At 40.2% G+C, this 17,248-nt stretch overlaps 1 protein-coding gene and 1 non-coding gene across 2 annotated transcripts in view; both read right to left on the bottom strand.

Annotated features, from left to right (window-relative positions):
• The window catches only part of LOC148827801 (scavenger receptor cysteine-rich type 1 protein M130-like), a 446,693-nt gene that overhangs the window by 373,261 nt on the left and 56,184 nt on the right, over window positions 1-17,248 (bottom strand). The gene's annotated exons all lie outside the window — the stretch shown is intronic.
• trnai-uau (transfer RNA isoleucine (anticodon UAU)) lies at window positions 574-667 on the bottom strand. The gene is made up of 2 exons: window positions 630-667; window positions 574-609 (listed from the first exon to the last, which is right to left on the bottom strand). It is a non-coding gene; the product is annotated as a tRNA-Ile (tRNA).

A 17,248-nucleotide genomic window follows, 5' to 3' on the forward strand; every position in this document is an offset into this window, starting at 1 on the left:
GTGATGTGGAATAAACCTGTACCTGTTCCTTTGATGTTAATTTAGACCGGAACTCCAGAAAATACCTAACAGACTACAATCCCACTAGATAAGGTGTTTAGGATGACCTATACGTAGCAGCATCTAAACTGGACAGTTGCTTTCAGTAGCTAAAGACCTGCGCAGACTGACGTTGCACAAACACAGGGTGAAACAGAGTTTCGGCATGTTTTCCGTCTCCGCCTGGGGGGGGAAGGGACAGTAACAGAGCAAGGAAACTACAAGGGAAGAACATGAAAAAATAGTGCTCAGGTGGTCAGACACGTAAAAAAACAGAATCTAACTGCGAGAGCTTTTTCAAGTTTTTGATACTCCATCGTGCTCCTCTCGTCTAAGAAGATCAGTTGGAGGTCCACAGCTGATGGTAATGTAAGTAAGTAGCTGTGTCAGCATGCATGCAAAGGAACGAGTGAAGGTTTATTCCATGCTGAACGTTTCGACAGTGGAGCCTTCTTGTTTTTTTCATGTTAATTTAGACCTGCAAATACCGAAGAGCACCTTAACTCGTCACTTGATTTCAGTAGCTAAAGACACTGCTCCAGGTGAGGCTTGAACTCACAACCTCGGCATAACTCTGTCGTGTACTGCTGTATAAGTACCGCGCGCTGACCGATTGCGCTACTGGAGCTACATAATTTACTTTCCCTTCACACACTGACGTTGCACAAACACAGGGTGAAACGGTTTCGGAATGATTTCCGTCTCCGCGTGGGAGAAAGGGACAGTAAAAGAGCAAGGAAACTACAAGGGAAGAACATGAAAAAATAGTGCTCAGGTGGTCAGACAGTAAATCAGCCCAGCGGATTTACACTACAAATTTGTAATTTGTAACGATATTTATGAGTCAATCAGCACACGGATTTCTCTTTATGTGTCCGAAACTTTGCAGTTTGTATTTTCGTTTAAAAAATCCACAAAACTGACAATAATGGAGAGCTAACTGACACCTTTGTGAACACTTTAAGTCGATTACATGTTTCATTTTCAATTCGCCTCCTTTACACGCATAGCAGCCCGGACACTAAGCGAAAGGTTGAGAAATTATCTAGCACGTCTCATGTTCAACGTATTCAATGTGAAGCGCAGTACAGGCTCGATGGCTTCACATCTCCCATGGAAAATGTTGATCAATCAAAAAAAAATTGCAGTAAAGCGCTCGAAATAGATAAAACTGTATTGATATGGACGGGAAATTGAGGTGTTATAGCAGTCCAACCCAAGACAAGCAAAAACAGAATAGACGAAAAATTAAAATACGTAGAGTAATACAAAATAAATATATAGTTAGGTGTGTGCAAAATAGGCAATATTACTAGCGTTGATTGAACATAGTATAGTAGGCTAGCACCTTCCCTCTGAAGGAACGGTGTCCAAGTGACAAAGCGTCGGCCTTGTAAACCAAAGACTGTGGGTCCGAACCCCATCCCTTTTTCATTCACCTTTATCAAGGTCTACAAGTAACATGGAAACGTCTCTTCTTGTTTCTCTTTCTGTGAAAGCGCACAGTTGTCTGTTAAAGCCTAAACGGATTGCGAAAATATAATATATGGAATTTGTTAAGAACTTCATCGTCTTTTCACAAATAAATAAAGAATAATAGAAGGAAGACGTTTTATAGTCGTACGCTGAGACCAGTAACAGTATCTACGCACACATTCAGAAGACATTACAATGCCAATAGAAAAAAAGCATTTGTTCTGGTAAATTAGATCACGAATCATTTTAAATCATTTCTTTTTAACACAACATTTGCTGGTGCTAGTTTCCGCGATTAACTAAAATACTTTTTTTTCTCTTACAGGATTTCTCGTTTACTTATCAACAAGTGTAGAAAGAATGGGCAATAAAGCAGTTTCGCAAATAACCCAGAGGTCTGTCACCCTTTGGGAGATGTCAAGCACATTGAGCTCCTTGGACATAAAAAGTGCCAGATAAAAGCCAAAGCATGACTGTGGAACCGACTTAGGGACGTGCAGTAGCTCTCTGCACACAAGCAATCCACCACAATTGAAGAATGGCTGCAGATTCCCGCTCCTGTGTTTCCTTTACTACAGAGTTAATTCATGGGAATGAAGAAATAAGGATTGTGTTTCTGCAACATTTCGTGCACAGTACACCATTTCTATCTAACAATAAAACAACAGCCACAGCAAGGGCTTTACACGCAGTCTGGGTTATTTCCCCCTTTTATATTTTTGCCACTTCATATTGAACCTGTTATACTCCCAGAAGTGCACAGTAGCTTGTATTTAACAAAAATAAAAAGTTCACCGCTGGTATAAACAGATGTGTGCCTTGTTTGCCTTTGTAATCATTTGTTTAAAAAATAATTTCACAATGCAATAAAAACACAGAAAGCACAAACTTAATAATATAACAATACAAAATCAATACCAGATCATAAAGCCAATTAAGTACCTATCCTTTGAAAACAGAGAACACCTTTATATCTACAAAAAACTTGACATTTGTATAGACTTTGAATTACAAAGCAGACAGAGTAGTCCCTGAATTCAAAGATCAGATCTTGGCCAAAACAAGAAAATCAGACGGGAACTGAATTCGGAACAAGAGCCTCTGCTTTGTTGTTTACTGAGCTTTTGATCAATGCCTGAGTGAAAAAGATTCACTATTTTAACTCTTTGATTAAAGTACATAAAAAGCACTTTCCTTCAAGCCGGAGTCAAACCAGCAACCTAAGGATCCCCCACTGTTCTCACTACAGTCCTCTGCACTACCAACTGAGCTATCAAAGGGATGACAGGAGCTGCTCTCTGGCACATACTGCCGAATGTAGTGAAATGTTCCGGATGATTTAAAACCCAGTTCGACATCAAGATTCCAGCTCATTTCCTTAGTCCTGTTAACCTTGAAATTAAGCCACGAACCAGGATTCTTCTGTATAAACTTCCGGGGATATTACAAAATGTTTGATGGGGTGTAGCGGCGAGGCTTAATAATAAGGCAGAATTAAGTGTTTCCGAGCTTCCCAAATGAGGCCCCATTTCTCTGTTCATCTCTGTTGTGCAGCCACAGAGAAACTATTCATGCAAGATGTTTTCTTTTGATAAGGACAGCTCCCAAAGGGGGATGCACTTAGCTAAGCCTGGCTATCATGATCAATGGTCATCCATTGGCGCCTATCTGTCTAGGGAGTGCCAGTTGGACATCTGGACTGCATTACTAAGTGTCAGGACTAAGTGACTCATATCTCACCTTGATCAACCAATCAGGGACTGGTAGGGCCGAGTAACCCACGTGGGACTCTGATGCCCATGGAACTTTCAGCCAATCAACGAGCTGAAGTTCCTCCAGGTAAAAACAGGCAACACAGAGAGCCTGTGAGATTCAGTAAGATTCAGATTCAGAAGATTCAGTGAAATTCAAAGGAGAATTCCAGGGCAGGACGGCCCAGGAGCAGAAGGCTCCCAAGGGCAGGACATTCTCGCAGCGCGCCTCCTGACCATCCTGAGACTCAGCCCGGACAACCACGGAACGGCCAGTGTGTCCGAGTGCCAGAACTTTCCCTTGTTCTAAGAGTCTAGAGTGGAGGTTGCCAGAGAGTAACCAGCAGCAGGCCTCGTGAACAGGTCGGAACTGTGGACAGCTGAATCACTATTCAGAACTAGTCTTCATCAGGAACGAACCGGTCCTCTTCCTGACTTGCTGGGATCCACAGTCATCTTTTCTCCTGTGCACAAACTTTGCTAGTTAAAGCCAACAGTGAGCATCAGCAGCGCACCGTCGCAAGCCGCACAGCACAGCCTGGCACGGAGCCAGAGAGCGCGGATTGGACAGCAACAGCCTGCAACTGTTTCTTTGTGCCCGCAGGAGATCTGAATCCCCAGAAATTGGATGAGTATTCAACTTCAATGCATTACAGCTCGAGAATTCAATTGTTATCCAAACCAGTTGATATCAATTTAATTCCTAAGAGTTATGTACTTGTTTTGAGTATCTAATGTAGAAGTTGTAACCAAGTTCATTTATGAAACGGTCTAAATGAATGATATACTGAACGTATGTCCTCTTGATGTGTAACACTTCGTAACTGATTGAATATATACCTTTTGTATTCTGATAACCCTCTCGATAAGATCTGTTAGGTTTATATGCATATTCTATGTATTAATAAATGTATCCTTGTGTATTAGTACCTGTGTGTGTGCGTTGTTTGAGTTATGTCGCGTGGTTGGATTCTAAAGCCATCAAAAGAATCAACTTTGTGATTTACTGCTACAATTAATAATTGTCTCAGTAAATGCCCAAACCCTACAGAACTGATGCCTTCAGAGAGCCACTATGATTACATATTTGGCGTCCCTGAACCGGTTTTTCCCTACAGGGGTATCAATCATTCCAGGAGGAAATTGACTCCTTTTTTTTTCTTGAGGGATCATATTAAACATTTCATTTGGATCGAGAAGAGGATCACCATGAGACACATAACAAACAGTTTCATTCTAACATACAGATTTATTAGATTATGTATCACAGCTAATGCATGTTCAAGTTCAAGTTTATTGTCATTATACTCATACACAGTTACTGTATATGGTATAACAAAATGCTCTCAGACGATAAGTAGTACAAAGATAAAACAACAACAATACAATTGTATAACAAAAGAAAGACAGAGACAACAGGCAGTGTGCAAAACAACAAAAAGGTAACAGATAATGTGCAAAAACATGCATCAACAGAATGAAATAAAGGGATAGAAATTATGGGGAGTGAGCCTTTTGACATGTGAGGTAGAGGTAGATTTCAATGTGTGAGTTTTTGGTAAGAAAGAAGGCACTGTGAGGTTCAGATCATAGTGGAGAGGTGAGGTGAGAGTGAGAGGGGCTGGGAGTTTAACAGTTTGATAGTGCGGGGGTAAAAACTGTCTCTGAGTCTGGTAGTCCGGGCCAGAATGCTCTGGTACCGTTTTCCAGATGGTAGAGGGTCATACAGTCTGTAGCTGGGCTGTGTGGGGTCTTTGATGATGCTTAGAGCTTTCCTCAAGCACCGTCTGTCATAAATGTCCTGTATAGATGGGAGGGCAACCCCAGTGATGGACTGGGCAGTTTTCACCACCCGCTGTAGGGCTTTGTGGTCAGCAATACTGCAGTTGCCATACCACACTGTGATGCAACCTGTCAGTGTGCTTTCTGTGGTGCATCTGTAAAAGTTAGTAAGGATCTGGGGACATATCTTAGCCTTCTTCAACCGTCTTAGGCAGTACAGGTGCTGTTGTGCTTTCTTGATCAGACAGGTGGCATTGAAGGCACAAGTGATAGATTTATTCCATGCTGAATAGAGAAGAGAGAAACACAACGTTTCTGAAGAAGTCTTCACAGCTGAAACATTATCTTTTCTCTCTTCTCTTTTCAGCATGGAATAAACCTATTACTTGTTCTTTTGCAGACTACGCATGCTGACGCAACTACCCACCTGAACTAATGCATGTAAAGCCTTCAGTATGCAATAGTGAGAGTTCAGTTATCCCAGAGTGAAGAGAACTGAAATTTAGTAAATTCATATTTAAATAGAATGTAAATCTTCAAAGTGTTCTGTCACTTCAAAATTATTACAGGAGGGGGGGTGAACCCACGTGGACGCCTTAACCACTTGGTCATCCTGGTCTATAGTGATGCGTTTTTCGCTTGTTTAACATTTGAATATGAATCGGATTCAGACATTTGTAATTATTCACGTATAAAAAGACAACTCCAACTTATCAATTGCTCAGCCATCCTGGGTTCACCTTTCCAGCTCTGTGTTACACAGTTCATTAAATATATCTGTTCACTGAATATATTTCTTATATTTTTGAAGGGGATGGGACTGTACATTGCTAGATCCAAGAAGAAAACAGGGTTATTGAGCCATTGGGCATTCAGAGAATACGTTGTGTGGGTGAATGTAACCGTGCGCTAAAGTAAAGAAAATCCTCTTAGATGAAGCGCTACAGATGCAGCCAATGAAAGTGTATAAGACTTACAATTATAGTACTGCTGACACAAATGTAGCCTCTACATCAGACCGAAATAGCGATGTCTTCGCCTAATCGTGTGAAGGATCTCCTCGTGAATCTGTCTCCTTCATCAATGGAAATAGAAGCCATTAGAATACGATACATGTTCACCTTCAACCCCGCAGCAGCCGGACGTGCTTGTTTTGGGACTATTTGCAATAAGTATCGTATTAGTATTTGTGTGTCCTTACTGGTATCTTTTAAACTGTGCGGGGCATTCGGTAATATACAAACCGGACAGAGACACAGTAATAATCCTATTTTACCCTGTCCTTCATTTTAATTTACTGATCAGATAAATCGAAATTTTCTGATTCAAAGCCCCTGCAGTTCGTGCTAATTAGAACCACAACAATATTCCTGAGTCTTGAGCACACGTTCAGCTGGGCTCTGACTTTGTTCAGCACGATTTCTTGTTGCAGTTGAGCTCAGAGCTGGAGATGATCTCCATATTCTACCGCAATAACTACTCCGAAACGTAGTACACAGTAAACACGTTTTAAGTGAAGTCTGGTTGTTAAAAAAATTAAACTAGTGCCCTGTCACAGAAACGTACCCCTGTCTTCCGCGCAACAGCTTCTGCAGCTGAGCATGAGCTCTGTTTACTGTCAGCAGACATTTCCTCATTTCCAATGACGTTTTCGCCTGCTCTCAGTTTTTTAAAAACGGTCATAAACGCTCATGAAGTAATTAATTTCAGTTTGAAGTCTGTTTCTGTTGTCTCGGCTCTTGATGAAGAAAAGCCGTACCTGGGAGACTCCCTCTCTGAAGAAGTTTGCCTTCACCCTGCAAGGGAGAAGATCCATCATTCACCGAGGCAACCGCTGAGACAATTAATATTAACCACCGATTCCAATAACCTTAAATAAAGCAGGAAGATCAGTTTCTGCTCGAGTCAGCTGTTTTCTGACTGGAGACGCTGTGTGTCCGGGCTTAGAGGTTATATAAGAAAAGACTCAGAGAGCTGCGGGCGCGGCTCATTGCTCTGCGCTCCCCGTGCTGAGTGCGCGTGTCTTCCCTCCTTTATTACCTTCGTACACTCCTCTCAAACCACAGAAAACTCCCGGAATATTTCGATGAACAGCTACTGGGTCTTTCTTTCCGAGATCACAGGCAGAAACAATAAACACGCTGAAAACAGAAAGTTATTCTTAATCGTAGGCGAAGATGGGCAAAAATATATTTCCTAAAATCCAATAAAGTCCAGTCACGTTTAGGTACGATTCTGATGTACTGTATCTGAATAGCTTTGGCACAGTTGTTACAACAAAGAAACAAATAATCTTTTTTTTATTTCATTCAAGCTGTAGTTTTAAAACTGTTTTTTTTTTTAATTCTCTAAATAATACAGAACACAATCACTCATTGTAAGCGTCTGACCATTGATATTCCGGAATTGTAAACCAGTACACAGGCGTCGTGAAATTCATGCAAGAGTCACACGCTGGCGGGCAGTTCAGCGAATATGATTCCTTTCAGGGGCCGGATACTAGACAGAGTCATCGTTCGGAGTTTATTCCTCCTCTGCCGCAGTCTTTGCCTCGGACCACCCCTCTTGGCACATTTGCGCTGTATTTTCGATTTTCTGTATAGAACACCGAATATCTTGAGGAAGTCTGGCAAGCGAAGACTGCTGGATTATTGAGGTGCAAACATTGGTTCAAAATCAACATCCTCTGCTATTGCCGTTGCTCCTTTGATAGTTTCTTCAAATTCCTGATCTGACCTTCAATATTGAGGGATATTGAGCATAATACCATACAAATTCAGGTGGGTCTGCGTCAGCATGCGTAAGCTGCAAGGGAAGGAGTAATAGGTTTATTACAAAAAGAAAACAAAGTTTCGGCCGTGGAGCCTTCAGGTGTGCTAAGAACACCTTCTCCACACTTGAAGAAGGCCCAAATGCATGAAATGTTGTGCCTTTTTCTTCTCTTTTCAGCATAGAATAAACCTACACGTTCCTTTGCATACTGTACAATGCAAATTGTAGCTTTCTTTAGATCGCCAGTTTTCTTAAAATTCCAGCCTTTTTTACAGTTATTTTAGGTGTTTGGCAAGGTGTAATAGCCCCTCTCGCATCCTCAGCTTAAATATTTTAAAAGTACAACAAAATTACATTATATTGAACAGCTCTTAGGTTAACATATATATTCAAATTAAGGTAAATATCCGAAAATATTGAAATACAACTCCGGCGATCTGTCGTTTTTGCTTGTCAAGTTCTCAGATAATTTTGCATTGTATTTGTATTATTTTAGCTGAGGATGCAACGGGAGTATAAGTGAATTCTCCCGCCACCCATTGGAACATACATTTCCGTGAGTGAATACTATCTGCTTGGAAGTTGCCCTTGTCGGTAATTATTGGAAATTCCCGGTAATGTTGACTCTACCGCAGTCTTTACCCCTGACCAACCCTCAATTGTTTACTACTGCAAATATCTAAATAGTTAAGGTTTTGTGGACAAATTAAATATCTGTGGTGATGATGTTTACTATGGGAGGAAGTGCATATCAAAACACCCACCTTTGGGTTAAGAGCCGAACACGCTAACCAAATGCACCACAGAAACGCTCACACACCGCTTTTTCTCCATTTACATACTTTTGGTGAACAAAAAATTCGCTCACATTTCATCTTTCGTAAGATATATGATTTAAAAAAGTTCCACAAAAAAATGAATACATGCATTAAACCAAATCAAGCCCTCTGTGAGTGTCCCGAATGATCTATTCTGTAAAACAAGACAGGAAGAAAGGTGTCGCTAGAACTTGAACGCAGAATTTCCTCTTTATTAAACAGGTGCGTTAACCAGCTAAACCACGGCGCCGGCAGAGCGCTAGTCTTACAGCCGCTTGGACATACCGCTCTGAGACATTTGCGTTCAGTGTGTGCTGAGCCTGCTCGCCGAGCAAGTTGCCTCATTTTCATGCACTAGCAGCCCCGATACTAAGAGACAGGATGAGAAATGACTTTTATCTGGCACTTTTAATCTCCAAGGAGATCAATGTGCTTTCCGTGTACAACAGGGTGTCCTCTACACCCGTCACTGAAGCAGAACACACGTTTGGCTTGACATCACTCAAGCAAAATAGTGCAATGGCAGGTGGAAGAGGAAAATGACCCTCAAGAATGGAAAAAGATTATCATCTTGAGCGCGCCAAATCATGTCCGAAGGGGCTTTTTACCGGCTGAGTGGTTAAGGTGATAGACTGCTAATCCATTGTTCTCTGCACGCGTGGGTTCAAATCCCATCTTCATTGTTGAGTTTTTGACTTGTGATCTGTTTCTAAGTCGGGTTTGTGCACTTTTGCTACTGTAGTAGAGCAGTAATATTTCTAGCGTTGGCTGAACATGGCTTACAGCAGTAGCTGACTGTCTCTTAATATTTAGGTTACACTTATGTTTTGTACTGCTTTCACCTGATATTAATAGTAGTCCTGATGAACAGTTTTGGGACATGGTGCATCTTGAAAAATGTTCTTGTCAATTTCAATTTGGAAAAACTGCTCTCCCCAGAAGCTGAAACAGGTCGTGTTTAAATAATATGCAATGCAATAGCAACGTTTGGAGTTGAATCTAGATATGAGTCCTTACCTGTTACAGGAGGCGTTTTAGGACTTTTTTTTAACCTCAGATAAAGCTATCAATTCATCTTACATTTCTACTATATCAGTATTAGCAACGTTATCTTTACCTAGCACTAAATGTAGCTTTAAATAAGAGTAAATTTTAAAATATATGTAAAAGTAAATGCTACTCCATATATTGTAACTTTGTGGTATTTAGAATGTTTAGCTGAGGATGCAAGGGAAAGTATTATACCTTGCGAAACATCCAAGACAAAGGTAAAAGAGGCTCATATTTTAATAACATTTTCGATCAAAAGAAAACCACTCTGTATATCATCGTTAATATCCCAAGATATTGACGTTCAGTTGAAAGATTTGAAGAAACTCTCCAAGAAGCAACTGCAGTAGCAGAGTTTTGATTTGAGCCGATGTTTGCACCTCAATAATCCATTCGTCCTCGAAAGAAACAAAGAAAGGGATGTTTTGAGTGTCACCATGATCCTCTTCTCAATCCAAAAGAAAGGTTTTGTATGGTCCTGATCCCACTAGAGAAAGTGTCAATTTCTGCCTGCACTGATGTCCCTCCAAACGTTTTCTAAGACCTCTGGAAGATTATACAGTAGAATCCTGGTCCATTTCTTCTACTAAACAAGACTATGGGAGTGAGTATTTTGATGTCGAACTGGGATTTAAATAAACAGGAACGCTACACTACATTGGGATACGCGTGTGATACAACGTGTGCGTTTGAAGTCGACCTTTCAATAGCTCAGTTGCTAGAGCGTAAAACTGTTTAAAAAAGCAGCCGGCGATTGTTATGTCGCTGTTTTGAATCCGGCTCGAAGGATGGTGTTTTCTTGTTCCTTAATTAAAAAGTGAAAATAGCGAATTTGTCTTTCACTTTGACGTTCACCGAAAGCTCAGTAAACAGAGAAGCAGAAGCTCCTGTTCTGAATTCTCTTCACATCTAATTGTCTTGCTTTGACCTTTAAAATGCGCTCTGTTGACTGTTCACTCTTCCTAACACAATTAAAGACCTGCGGAAAAAAACTCGGTATCGGGAGTTTAGTTCAGCGGTAGCGCGCAAGTACTATATGAAGCTTCATTTTCATTCGCCGGCGTCTCCACTCTGGATTCTTTTTAAACGCGATATCTTTCCTTCATCGTGTGACTTCCCTCGTGTGTGAATTTCAGGGAGACACATAAACCCTTTGTCTGTTTTAAAGAGACATTTTTATAAAACCAGACAAAATGAAAGACGTAGTAATTAGACACACGTAAAAAACACGTGAATCTAATTGAGAAAATGCGGATCTGGGCGATGTATTACTAGTAGTGGCTCTGAGCTCACTGTAGTGCAGTTGAGTAAGCTGATAGCGGGGCTAGTGGCACAATAGATAATGCGTATGACTTTGGATCAGAAGTTTGCAGGTTCGATTCCTTCCTGGCTCGTGAAGCTTTTACACCATACTACTCAACACTCTTCCTAGTGTGTGCGGTCCTACACAACCTTACTATAGACTGGGTGAGTCTCCTGTTCCATCTCCAGTTTTCTGCACATAACGCCTGTTTCATCACCGTTATTGTAGGACAACAGCCACAGATATGAGAAGAGATACTGTTCCAAACAACTGTCTTAAATAATCACGTTGAAAAAGGTGACAATACGTTTTTTTTCTTTAACGTAACCTTACATTTGCCTATAAAGTTCACACTATTTTCTGTAGCCACAAATCCCCAATATTTCTGCTGTCTCCTGAGAAACACAAGTATAGAGTTAAAACACAATAAATAATACCACAAATCTAATCATTTAAAACCCAGATGTGACAGAACGGATGTAAGACTTACACCCACTTTAAATATGTATTTCCTTAATTTCAGATCTTTTCCCTCCCCAGGTACTTGCTAATTCACTATCACATATTAAAGGCTGTACATGCATTATCTGTAATACAGCTACTAATAAATATATACATTATAGTTAATTATTAATAAATAATAGTTTTATTCATAAAGATGTGTATTCATAAGATTCATCGTGAATAGATGTGTCTGGAAAGCAACTGTAGTTAAATATAGAAAAAATGAGTAGTAGTTATTGAGGTAATTTCAGGTAGAATGTAAGAACTAAAGTTAACTAGTCCCACAGTAATGCGTGGGGTCCTATCAATAGAAAAAAAAAATTGTAACCCGAAAACACAACAACCACAAAACGAGAAATCTTCAGGGAACCCCTGTAGTGGTCTAACAACTATAAAAACAAACAAACAAATGAAACAACTTCAAAACATAAAGAAAAAGAACATTAAAAACATATCTGGGGAACAACAAAAACACAGAATATAACTGCGAGAGCTTTTTCAAGTTTTCAGTACTCCATCTTGCTCCTCTCGTCTAATTAGATATCACTCAGGTCATTTGGAGGTCCACAGCTGATGGTAACTTAAGTAAGTAGCTGTGTCAACATGCATGGGCTGCAAAGGAATGAGGAAAGGTTTATTCCATGCTGAAACGAGAAGAAAACGCAACGTTTTGGCTGTGGAGCCTTCTTTGGGTGTAACATGGAATAAACCTTTACTTGTTTATTTAGACCAGATCACCAGCAAATACCTAAAAGCACCTAAACTCATCAGTTGCTTTCAGTAGCTTAAGACACAGGCTACACTGCATCAAGTGAGGTTTGAACTCAAACCCTCAGCATAACTCTGCTGTAGAAGTACCACGCGCTGACCAACAACTGGAGCTGTATAACTCCCTCGCCTCATACAGACTTGAGCTGCAGAAACACAGGGCGAAAACTGGGTTTCGGTTGTGGATCCATCTCCACATGGGGGAAAGGGACAGTAAAATAGCAAGGAAAATACAAGAGAAGAAACTGAAAGAATTGTGCTCACTGCAAACTAGGAAGAAAAGAGGTGGCCAGATACATAAAACAGCTCGGCGGATAATTTGTAACGACATTCTTTGGTGAATGGATTTCTCTTCAAGTTCCACCGTGCAGTTTGAACATTCGTTCTCCCAGATCAGTTGGCTATATGAGATCAGCTGATATAAATTAGGACTAATCGGAATCAATACAATTGATGTCTGGCGAAGGCAAATAACCTTTGTACATGATCTGGAATGTGACTGGTTAAATTTCAGCATAGTTACAACCCCCTTTATAAAGGGTGTGCACACTTATACAACCAAGGCATGGAAAGATTTTTATTTTAATTATTGTTCCAAAAAAATGTTCCATTGTTGTTGATTAAAAGATCTTATTAAATGTGAAAAAATCGGACTGTGAAAAGCTCAAAATGTTAGTGAAAAAATCAGTCATGTGAGGAAAGATGGATTGTGGGAGACCCTTGATTCTCCATGTCATGCTGTATTTCTCTCTCATTCTACTGGGAGTGGTGCCGTCGCTTCTGGATAAAGTCTGTCAGTGGTCATTCCAGATAGGTCATATATGAGTGCGCTTCGGCACAAGAAGAGACATGTGACTTGCAAGGACCCTGAGGGTGTCTTTTTATCTAGAGCTCAGATAGCTCAGTTGGTACAGCATCAGACTTTTAATCTGAGGGTCCAGGGTTCAAGTCCCAGTCCTAGCAGATATGCTTTTCCTAAATCTGTTGTGAATGTCATTATAAATCGTCTTTTATCTTTCACTCTTCTTGCTGTACTGTGGTTATTTTAAATGTTCATCACTTGTATTTTCTCTAGTGTTTCCTTTCACAAACCGAAAGTGTTCAAGGTGATCTTGTCACTCTACTCCATGTAGATAATCTAAATGAAATCACAGTAGAGTACAGGACACGCAGTGAGGAGCTCACGCAGTGAGTTATCTTGAATACAACAATACAAGAGGAAAGGCACACTGCACATCTGTGGAGCATCACATCCGAGTTTACAGTGACATCAGAGATTGGAAACAATGTAGCTTTTTTATTAAAGGTTCAAGGAAACCTGAATATGTTTGCTAAAGTATTTCAGAATCACAGTCAAATCGAGTACGATTGCTGCACAGATCTGCAGTCTGCAATTAGAATACTATTTGTGCGTTGTATAAAATACACTGTTGTAGAATACTATTTGTGCGTTGTATAAAAAACTTTTTTAAAACAGGAGAGATACGTTTCGGAATGCGTCTTCCTGTAAAAATAAAATCATTTCAAGGGCGCTATAAGCAGCGTCTGAAGCCTGCTTCACAAAGGAACTATTTTCAAAGGACCAAAGAAGTAAATATTTCACCAAGTAAGAGGAAGCATCTCAGAAAAAAGGAGGTGGGGTTGCTTCTACATAACACCGTAAGGTCAGACTACAAATGCCACTGTATAGAGTAACCTGCCAAGTGGTCTAAGGAGCTGGATTAAAGCTCCAGTCTCTTCGAGGGCATGAGTTGGAATCCCACTGCTGCCAAATATCTCCTTGTTAAGAATCACAGTTTTGTTGTTGTTGCCCCCATGTAATTGAATCAGTTTCAATAGAATTAATTTGAAAAGCAATAATCATATTTGTTCTGTTCCTCTTCTCATTGCAATTTGTACTGAAATATTTATTTCATTTTATTTTAAAAACATGTTAGCCTTGATTGGAAGGAGGTGGAATTGCGGGCAAGGTAGCTAAATGTTAAGGTTTTCATTTTGTAAACAGAAAGTCGGAGGTTCAAACCCTGTCCGTGCTTGTTTCACTTATCATAACGTTCCTTTATCTAAGTCTTTAAATGTCTTGCACTGTACAAATCTCTATATTAATAAGAAAATAACTTCATAATCCTTCTGTTGTCCTACCATAATCTGCACTGCTTTTGAATCGACAATGTTTGTCTCTCTTCACTCCCAATTTATAAATGATCGTCTCAGTGTAAAAAGAAACGTGTGTTTGGTACAGCCCCCACTCCATGGTGTGATCACAAACAGATCAGGTGAGCTGTTAGTATAGGTTAGAAGTATCATTCGATGTCCTGAAAACATGACTTAGGGACGCACAGACAGTGTTTTTTAAACAAGTACACAATAAAATATTTATTGGAACAAATCATTGCCTGCCTTCAGGACTGTCATGCTAAACGCCACATGTTCATCCGGGTGTCAGTTGTCCTAAAGCTTCAGAAAATTGGACACAATGGGTGCATTCAGCACACTGCTCTCTAGTACTCGTCAGGATGGCTGAGTCTTGTCTTTCCATGTTGCTTATGTGCCCTGGTCTCTAAGTGGAGGTGGGGGTTCAAATATCACTCCCAATAGCTAGGGTTTTTTTCCCTGTCTTGCACTGTTCCAGTCTTCTTGTACTCACTGACAATCACAATAGGAGGAAAATGGAGAAACTGCTTAGCAAGAACATAAAGGACAGGAAAATGCTTCCCAAACACATAAATGTCTTTAGCAGAAAGGAAAATTAGATAGGCTTCGATTTCTGCATTTATATAATCCAATATATAAGCAAACAGCACAAGGGAACTCTTCAGTCTACTCCTGTCCTACAGTAACACAGATTCAAACCGAGGTTGTTGCAGCTACAAAGCAAAGCTCTTACCATTCTTACCAACAAGATTTGTTTTTTCAAGGAAGGAAACACTAATTTAAAATATACTGTAAATAGACAGGAAGTATTATTAAGTTAAAATTATAATAATAATTGTTAAAATAATCAGTTTGTTCTCTCTTGCAGTAAATGATTATAATATTTGTTTGTGGTTTGGTGATTATTGAAAGCAGAAAATTTGTCAGTAATGTTTGAAACATACAGGCACGTGTCTCCTGCAGTTACTGAAGATTTTTCACTGTATTTCTCTGTGTCCGCGTGCCTGGTGCATCTTTATTGGACAAATTCTTTCTCTACTAAAAGAAGGAAAGAAAAATTTGATTATTGTTAGTTCATCAGTTGTTTTGATCAAATTATTGTAATGCAGTGCCAGGTACAATTAAGGTATATTATGTACATGAATGTCATGTCTGAGTCAGTGATGGCAGCTGACTATTGCTGGAGGACAGCTCATCATGAGTGGGTAAGTAAGCATAATGAAGGAGAAGAGATCGGCCTCTGTGATGCAGTGTCCAGTGACACTAACTATCTGTCCTACTGTTCTCTGCTAACGTAGTGGGTGAATGTAAGGTTTCTTTCTTGTAAAATATAATCAAGTGCATTTTTGCTGCTGAAAATGAATCTTGTGCATTTCAATTCTGTGTTCATCTTCCAATATTGTCACCTAATTCTGTATATCATTTAATCAGACTGCTACATTTGTAGGAGCTCAGTTGCATTAGATTGCATAGTGATAGTATTTCTTGCTTTTTAAAGACTTCAGTCAAAAATGTTGAGTTCTGTTACAGTCTTGAGTGACACAAACCCTCTCTATTACTGCACTACACTTCTCCAGAGGCCAGTTCAGCACACAAGGATCCTCAGGCAAACAAATGCTATGATCGCTTGATAAAAGCCATTTCTCATCCTTTCTTTTAGTGTCAGTGCTACTATTGTATGCAAAGGAGGCGACTTGAAACTGAAAGATGTAATCGCTTTACAGAGAGTCTTCATGAAGTCGTGCGTCGGGTAGCGTTCCACTGTCAATTGACTGGGCTTGTGAAGAAACCAATCTCATTCAACGACCATACAAATTGCACACCTTAAGACACATGAAGATAAATGTGTGTGCTGACTGACAAAAAAATGTCACTTCACATTATCCGCAAACCTGTTTTACTTGTCCAACCTCCTCTTCCTACTTTGCAGTGAGCACAATTCTTTCAGTTTCTTCTCTTGTATTTTCCTTGCTATTTTACTGTCCCTTTCCCCCATGTGGAGATGGATCCACATCCGAAACCTAGTTTCACTCTGTTTGTGCCACTATTACAATCAGTGTAGTAGCTTGTTTACGGAGGTCCAGTGGTGCAATCAGTCAGTGTGTGGTACTTGCACAGGTGTGTATAGTGGAGACATGCTGAGGTGGTGAGTTCAAGCCTTCCCTGGAGCCATTAAACCTTTTGAATGTTTTCCATCCATAAAAAGTTCATTCGCCCTAGCAGTTTCACTGTGACTTTGCAGGTAAAATATTAATAAGGAGAATAATGTTTCATATGCGATAAATAACCACACCAGAAAATATTGGAGAGAAATGTATTGTCGCACTATTCGCAGCAGGCACTCAGACACAAAAAATTTCCTGTCACTAAAGAAAATTCATGAAGAAGAGGAGTGACATCATTGCAAAGGCGATATTTTCTGATGGCTGTTTCGGTTAACAATTATTCGCGTTAGAATTACTACTGTCATTACTACTAATAGTGATAAAAACAGAGGACTTGTCATGATCGTTACTCCTCCTCTTAAGGGTGCTCCAGCCCTTCCTCGTTCTGTCCCATTCCCCACACCTGTTCCTTATTCCAGCCCCTCTTTAGTTCCACCTTTAAAGCCAGATGCAGGCGTTTGCCCGGCGCTTCTCATTGAATCCCGTTTCGTGAGAGCCCGGGGTTCTGCTGCGTCTGGCTCCGTTATGGTTTTAGTTTCCTGTTCCTGATTCCTTGTCCCGCCGGTCCAGACCCGGTTCTGGTTTTTAACTACTTTGGATGGATCCCCTGGTCTTGGACTTTGCCTTCCATTTTGGATTTCCCTTTTGGATTTATGTTTGGATTGT

The sequence above is a fragment of the Atractosteus spatula genome, chromosome 10, assembly GCF_055471065.1.
Source record: "Atractosteus spatula isolate fAtrSpa1 chromosome 10, fAtrSpa1.hap1, whole genome shotgun sequence".
In the NCBI taxonomy this organism is placed as follows: domain Eukaryota; kingdom Metazoa; phylum Chordata; class Actinopteri; order Semionotiformes; family Lepisosteidae; genus Atractosteus; species Atractosteus spatula.